This window comes from Triticum urartu, chromosome 5A (genome assembly GCF_056163025.1).
Source record: "Triticum urartu cultivar PI428250 chromosome 5A, HENAU_Tu73, whole genome shotgun sequence".
In the NCBI taxonomy this organism is placed as follows: domain Eukaryota; kingdom Viridiplantae; phylum Streptophyta; class Magnoliopsida; order Poales; family Poaceae; genus Triticum; species Triticum urartu.
This window is the reverse complement of record NC_141877.1, coordinates 466,163,005-466,169,862: the sequence shown is the minus strand read 5'-3', so window position 1 is coordinate 466,169,862 and position 6,858 is coordinate 466,163,005.

Genomic DNA, 6,858 nt, shown 5'->3' with positions numbered 1-6,858 from the left:
AGGCTAGCAATGATGGAAAGGTGAGAGTGCGTATGATCCATGGACTCAACATTAGTCATAAAGAACTCACATACTTATTGCAAAAATCTACAAGTCATCAAAAACAAAGCATTACGCGCATGCTCCTAGGGGGTAGATTGGTAGGAAAATACCATCGCTCGGCCCCGACCGCCACTCATAAGGATGACAATCAAAGAACACGACATGTTTCAAATTTGTTACACAACGATTACCATACGTGCATGCTACAGGACTTGAAAACTTCAAGACAAGTATTTCTCAAATTCACAACTACTCAACTAACACGACTCTAATATTACCATCTTCATATCTCAAAACAATCATCAAGTATCAAAGTTCTCATAGTATTCAATGCACTTTTATGAAAGTTTTTATTATACCAATTTTTGATGCCTATCATATTAGGACTAATTTTATAGCCAAAGCAAACTACCATGCTGTTCTAAAGGATTATCAAAATAATATAAGTGAAGCATGAGAGATCAATAATTTCTATAAAATAAAACCACCACCATGCTCTAAAAGATATAAGTGAAGCACTAGAGCAAAATTATCTAGCTCAAAGATATAAGTGAAGCACATAGAGTATTCTAATAAATTCCAATTCATGTGTGTCTCTCCCAAAAGGTGTGTACAGCAAGGATGATTGTGGTAAACTATAAAGGAAAGACTCAAATCATAAAAGATGCTCCAAGCAAAACACATATCATGTGGTGACTAAAAATATAGCATCAAGTAAAGTTACCGATGGACGAAGACGAAAGAGGGGATGCCTTCCGGGGCATCCCCAAGCTTAGGCTTTTGGTTGTCCTTGAATTTTACCTTGGGGTGACTTGGGTATCGCCAAGCTTAGGCTCTTGCCTCTCCTTATTCCATAATCCATCAAATCTTTACCCAAAACTTGAAAACTTCACAACACAAAACTCAACAAAAAATCTCATGACCTCCGCTAGTATAAGAAAACAAACCACCACTTAAGGTACTGTAATGAACTCATTATTTATTTATATTGGTGTTAAACCTACTGTATTCCAAATTCTCTATGGTTCATACCCCCCGATACTAGCCATAGATTCATCAAAATAAGCAAACAACACACGAAAAACAGAATCTGTCAAAAACAGAACAGTTTGTAGTAATCTGTAGGCTTTGAATACTTCTGTAACCCCAAAAATTCTGAAATAAATTGGTGGACGTGAGGAATCTGTCTATTAATCATCTTCAAAAATAATCAACCTAATTTCACTCTCCAGTAAAAAATGAAAGCAAATCTCGTGAGTGCTAAAATTTCTGTTTTTACAGCAAGATCGCAAAAACTTCCCCCAAGTCTTCCCAAAGGTTCTACTTGGCACAAACACTAATTAAAAGAATAAAACCACATATAAACAGAAACTAGATGAATTATTCATTACTAAACAGAACCAAAAAACAAGAAACAAAAATAAAATTGGGTTGCCTCCCAACAAGCGCTATCGTTTAACGCCCCTAGCTAGGCATAAAAACAAGAATAGATCTAGGTATTGCCATCTTTGGTATGCAATCCATAAGTGGCTCTCATAATAGATTCATAAGGTAATTTAATTTTATTTCTAGGAAAGTGTTCCATGCCTTTCCTTAACAGAAATTGGAATCTAATGTTTCCTTCTTTCATATCAATAATTGCATCAATCGTTCTAAGGAAAGGTCTACCAAGAATAATAGGACATGTAGGATTGCAATCTATGTCAAGAACAATGAAATCTACGGGCACATAATTCCTATTTGCAACAATAAGAAAACATCATTAATCCTTCCCATAGGTTTCTTAATGGTGGAATCCTCAAGATGCAAGTTTAAAGAACAATCATCAAATTCACGGAAACCTAACACATCACACAAAGTTTTTGGAATCATGGAAACACTAGCACCCAAATCACATAAAGCATAAAATTCATGATCTTTAATCTTAATTTTAATAGTAGTTTCCCACTCATCATAAAGCTTTCTAGGGATAGAAACTTCGAATTCAAGCTTTTCTTCATAAGATTGCATTAAAGCATCAACGATATGGTTAGTAAAAGCTTTATTTTGACTATAAGCATGAGGAGAATTTAACACGGATTGCAACAAGGAAATACAATCTATTGAAGAACAACTATCATAATTAAATTCCTTAAAATCCAAAATAGTGGGTTCATTTCTATGTAAAGTTTTGACCTCTTCAATCCCACTTTTACCAATTTTTGCGTCAAGATCTGAAAACTCAGAATCATTGGGACGCCTTTTAACTAAAGTTGACTCATCTCCAGTCCCATCGTTATCAAGATTCATATTGCAAAACAAAGATTTAATAGGAGACACATCAATCACTTTTAGATCTTCATCATTATTATCATGAAAACTAGAAGAACACGCTTTCATAAAGCAATCTTTTTTGCACGCATCCTAGCGGTTCTTTCTTTGCACTCATCAATGGAAATTCTCATGGCTTTGAGAGACTCGTTGATATCATTCTTAGGTGGAATAGATCTAAGTTTTAAAGAATCAACATCAAGAGAAATTCTATCCACGTTCCTAGCCAACTCATCAATCTTAGACAATTTTTCTTCAATCAAAGCATTGAAAATCTTTTGCGAACTAATAAATTCTTTAATACTAGATTCAAAATCAGAGGGCATTTTATTATAATTTCCATAAGAATTGTTGTAGGAATTACCATAATTATTAGAGGAATTACTAGGATACGGCCTAGGATTAAAGTTTCCTCTATGCGTGCTGTTACCAAAATTGTTCCTACCAACAAAATTCACATCCATAGATTCATTATTATTCTCAATCAAAGTAGACAAAGGCATATCATTAGGATCAACAGGAGCACTCTTATTAGCAAACAACTTATATGTTCATCCATCTTTCCACTCAAAACATTAATTTCTTCTATCGCATGAACCTTTTTACTAGTAGATCTTTCGGTGTGCCATTGAGAATAATTACCCATGATATTATCTAGGAGTTTGGTAGCTTCTCCTAAAGTGATTTCCATTAAAGTTCCTCCCGCGTTCGAATCTAAAAGATTTCTAGAACCAAATTCAATCCGGCATAAAAAATTTGTATGATCATCCATAAATTCAAACCATGAGTAGGGCATTACGAATCATTAATTTCATCCTCTCCCAAGATTGTGCAACATGCTCATGATCTAGTTGCTTAAAATTCATAATATCGTTTCTAAGAGAGATGATCTTAGAGGGAGGAAAATACTTAGAGATAAAAGCATATTTACACTTCTTCCAAGAATCAATACTATTTTTAGGCAAAGAAGAAAACCAAGTTTTAGCACGATCTCTAAGCGAAAACAGAAATAGCTTCAATTTAACAATATCATTATCCACGTCCTTTTTCTTTTGCATGTCACACAAATCAACAAAGTTGTTTAGATGGGTAGCGGCATCTTCACTAGGAAGGCCAGCAAATTGATCTTTCATGACAAGATTCAGCAAGGCAGTATTAATTTCACAGGATTCATCATCGGTAATGGGAGCAATCAGAGTGCTAATAAAATCATTATTGTTGGTATTGGAAAAATCACACAATTTAGTATTGTCTTGAGCCATTGTGACAAACAATCCAACACACAAGCAAACAAGAAGCGAGCGAAAAAGAGGAGAAAGGAAAAAGAGGGCGAATGGAAAAGAGGACGAATAAAACGGCAAGGGTGGAGTGGGGGGAAACGAGAGGCAAATGGAAAATAATGTAATACAAGGGATAAGAGTTTGTGATGGGTACTTGGTATGTCTTGACTTGACTTGACTTGGCGTAGATCTCCCCGGCAACGGCGCTAGAAATCCTTCTTGCTACCTCTTGAGCATTGTGTTGGTTTTCCCTTGAAGAGGAAAGGGTGATGCAGCAAAGTAGCATAAGTATATTCCTTAATTTTTGAGAACCAAGGTATCAATCCAGTAGGAGACTACACGCAAGTCGCCTCGCACCTACACAAACAAATAAGAACCTTGCAACCAACGTGATAAAGGGGTTGTCAATCCCTTCACAGCCACTTGCAAAAATGAGATCTGATAGAGATAATAAGATAAATATTTTTGGTATTTTTATGATATAGATTGAAAGTAAAGATTCCAAAGTAAAATAGATTGGAAACTTATAAGATGGAAAATAGACCCGGGGGCCATAGGTTTCACTAGTGGCTTCTCTCAAAATAGCATAAGTATTATGGTGGGTGAACAAATTATTGTCGAGCAATTGATAGAAAAGTGCATAATAATGAGAATATCTAGGCATGATCATGTATATAGGCATCACGTCCGTGACAAGTAGACCAAAACAATTCTGCATCTACTACTATTACTCCACACATCGACCGCTATCCAGCATGCATCTAGAATATTAAGTTCATAAGAACAGAGTAACGCATTAGGCAAGATGACATGATGTAGAGGGATAAACTCAAGCAATATGATATAACCCCATCTTTTTATCCTTGATGGCAACAAGACAATACGTGCCTTGCTGCCCCTACTGTCACTGGGAAAGGACACCGCAAGATTGAACCCAAAGCTAAGAACTTCTCCCATTGCAAGAAAGATCAATCTAGTAGGCCAAACCAAACTGATAATTCGAAGAGACTTGCAAAGATAACAAATCATGGAGTGACAAATCTTAATCTTAATCTATGCCAACTCCAGAAACACCTTCAGAGACATGTGTAGAGCATCTTAATAATCACCCAGTTACGTTGTGACGTTTGATAGCACACAAAGTGTTCCTCCGGTATTAGGGAGTTGCATAATCTCATTCAAAGGAATATGTATAATTCATGAAGAAAGCAATAGCAATAAAACTAAACGATCATAATGCTAAGCTAACGCATGGGTCTTGTCCATCACATCATTCTCTAATGATGTGATCCCGTTCATCAAATGACAACACATGTCTATGGTCAAGGAACTTAACCATCTTTGATTAACGAGCTAGTCTAGTAGAGGCATACTAGGGACATAGAATGATTCTGACACCCATGGAGTTTTGGTGTTGATCATGTTTTGCTCATGGAAGAGGCTTAGTCAACGGGTCTGTAACATTCAGATCCGTATGTATTTTGCAAATCTCTATGTCTCCCTCCTTGACTTGATTGTGGATGGAATTGAAGTGTCTCTTGATGTGTTTGGTTCTCTTGTGAAATCTGGATTCCTTCGCCAAGGCAATTGCTCCAGTATTGTTGCAAAAGATTTTCATTGGACCCGATGCACTAGGTATTACACCTTGATTGGATATGAACTCCTTCATCCAGACTCCTTCATTTGCTGCTTCCGAAGTAGCTACGTACTCCGCTTCACACGTAGATCCCGCCATGATGCTCTGCTTGGAACTGCACCAATTGATAGCTCCACCATTCAATATAAATATGTATCCGGTTTGTAACTTAGAGTCACCGGATCAGTGTCAAAGCTTGCATTGACGTAACCATTTATGACAAGCTCTTTGTCACGTCCATAAATGAGAAACATATCCTTCGTCCTTTTCAGGTATTTCACGATGTTCTTGACCGCTGTCCAGTGATCCACTCCTGGATTACTTTCGTACCTCCCTGCTAAACTTATAGCCAGGCACACATCAGGTCTGGTACACAACATTGCATACATGATAGAACCTATGGCTGAGGCATAGGGAATGACTTTCATTTTCTCTCTATCTTCTGCAGTTGTTGGGCATTGAGTCTGACTCAATTTCACACCTTGTAACACAGGCAAAAAAACTTTCTTTGACTGATCCATTTTGAACTTCTTCAAAAGTTTATCAAGGTATGTGCTTTGTGAAAGTCCAATTAAGCATCTTGATCTATCTCTATAGATCTTGATGCCCAATATATATGCAGCTTCACCGAGGTCTTTCATTGAAAAATGATTATTGAAGTATCCTTTTATGCTATCCAAAAATTATTTCCAATCAACAATATGTCATCCACATATAATATTAGAAATTCTACAGAGCTCCCACTCACTTTCTTGTAAATATAGGCTTCTCCAAAAGTCTGTATAAAACCATATGATTTGATCACACTATCAAAACGTATATTCCAACTCCGAGAGGCTTGCACCAGTCCATAAATGGATCACTGGAGCTTGCACACTTTGTTAGCACCTTTAGGATCAACAAAACCTTCTGGTTGCATCATATACAACTCTTCTTTAAGATATCCATTAAGGAATGCAGTTTTGACATCCAATTGCCAAATTTCATAATCATAAAATGCGGCAATTGCTAAAATGATTCGGACAGACTTAAGCATCGCCACGGGTGAGAAGGTCTCATCGTAGTCAACTCCTTGAACTTGTCAAAAACCTTTTGCAACAAGTCGAGCTTTGTAGACAGTAACATTACCGTCAACGTCAGTCTTCTTCTTGAAGATCCATTTATTCTCTATGGCTTGCCGATCATCGGGCAAGTCAACCAAAGTCCACACTTTGTTGTCATACATGGATCCCATCTCAGATTTCATGACCTCAAGCTATTTGGAAGAATCTGGGCTCATCATCGCTTCCTCATAGTTCGTAGGTTCGTCATGGTCAAGTAACATGACCTCCAGAACAGGATTACCGTACCACTATGGTGCGGATCGTACTCTGTTTGACCTACGAGGTTCGGTAGTGACTTGATCTGAAGTTTCATGATCATCATCATTAGCTTCCTCCCTAATTGGTGTAGGAATCATTGGAACTGATTTCTGTGATAAACTACTTCCCAATTTGGGAGAAGGTACAATTTCCTCATCAAGTTCTACTTTCCTCCCACTCACTTCTTTCGAGAGAAATTCTTCTCTAGAAAGGATCCATTCTTAGCAAT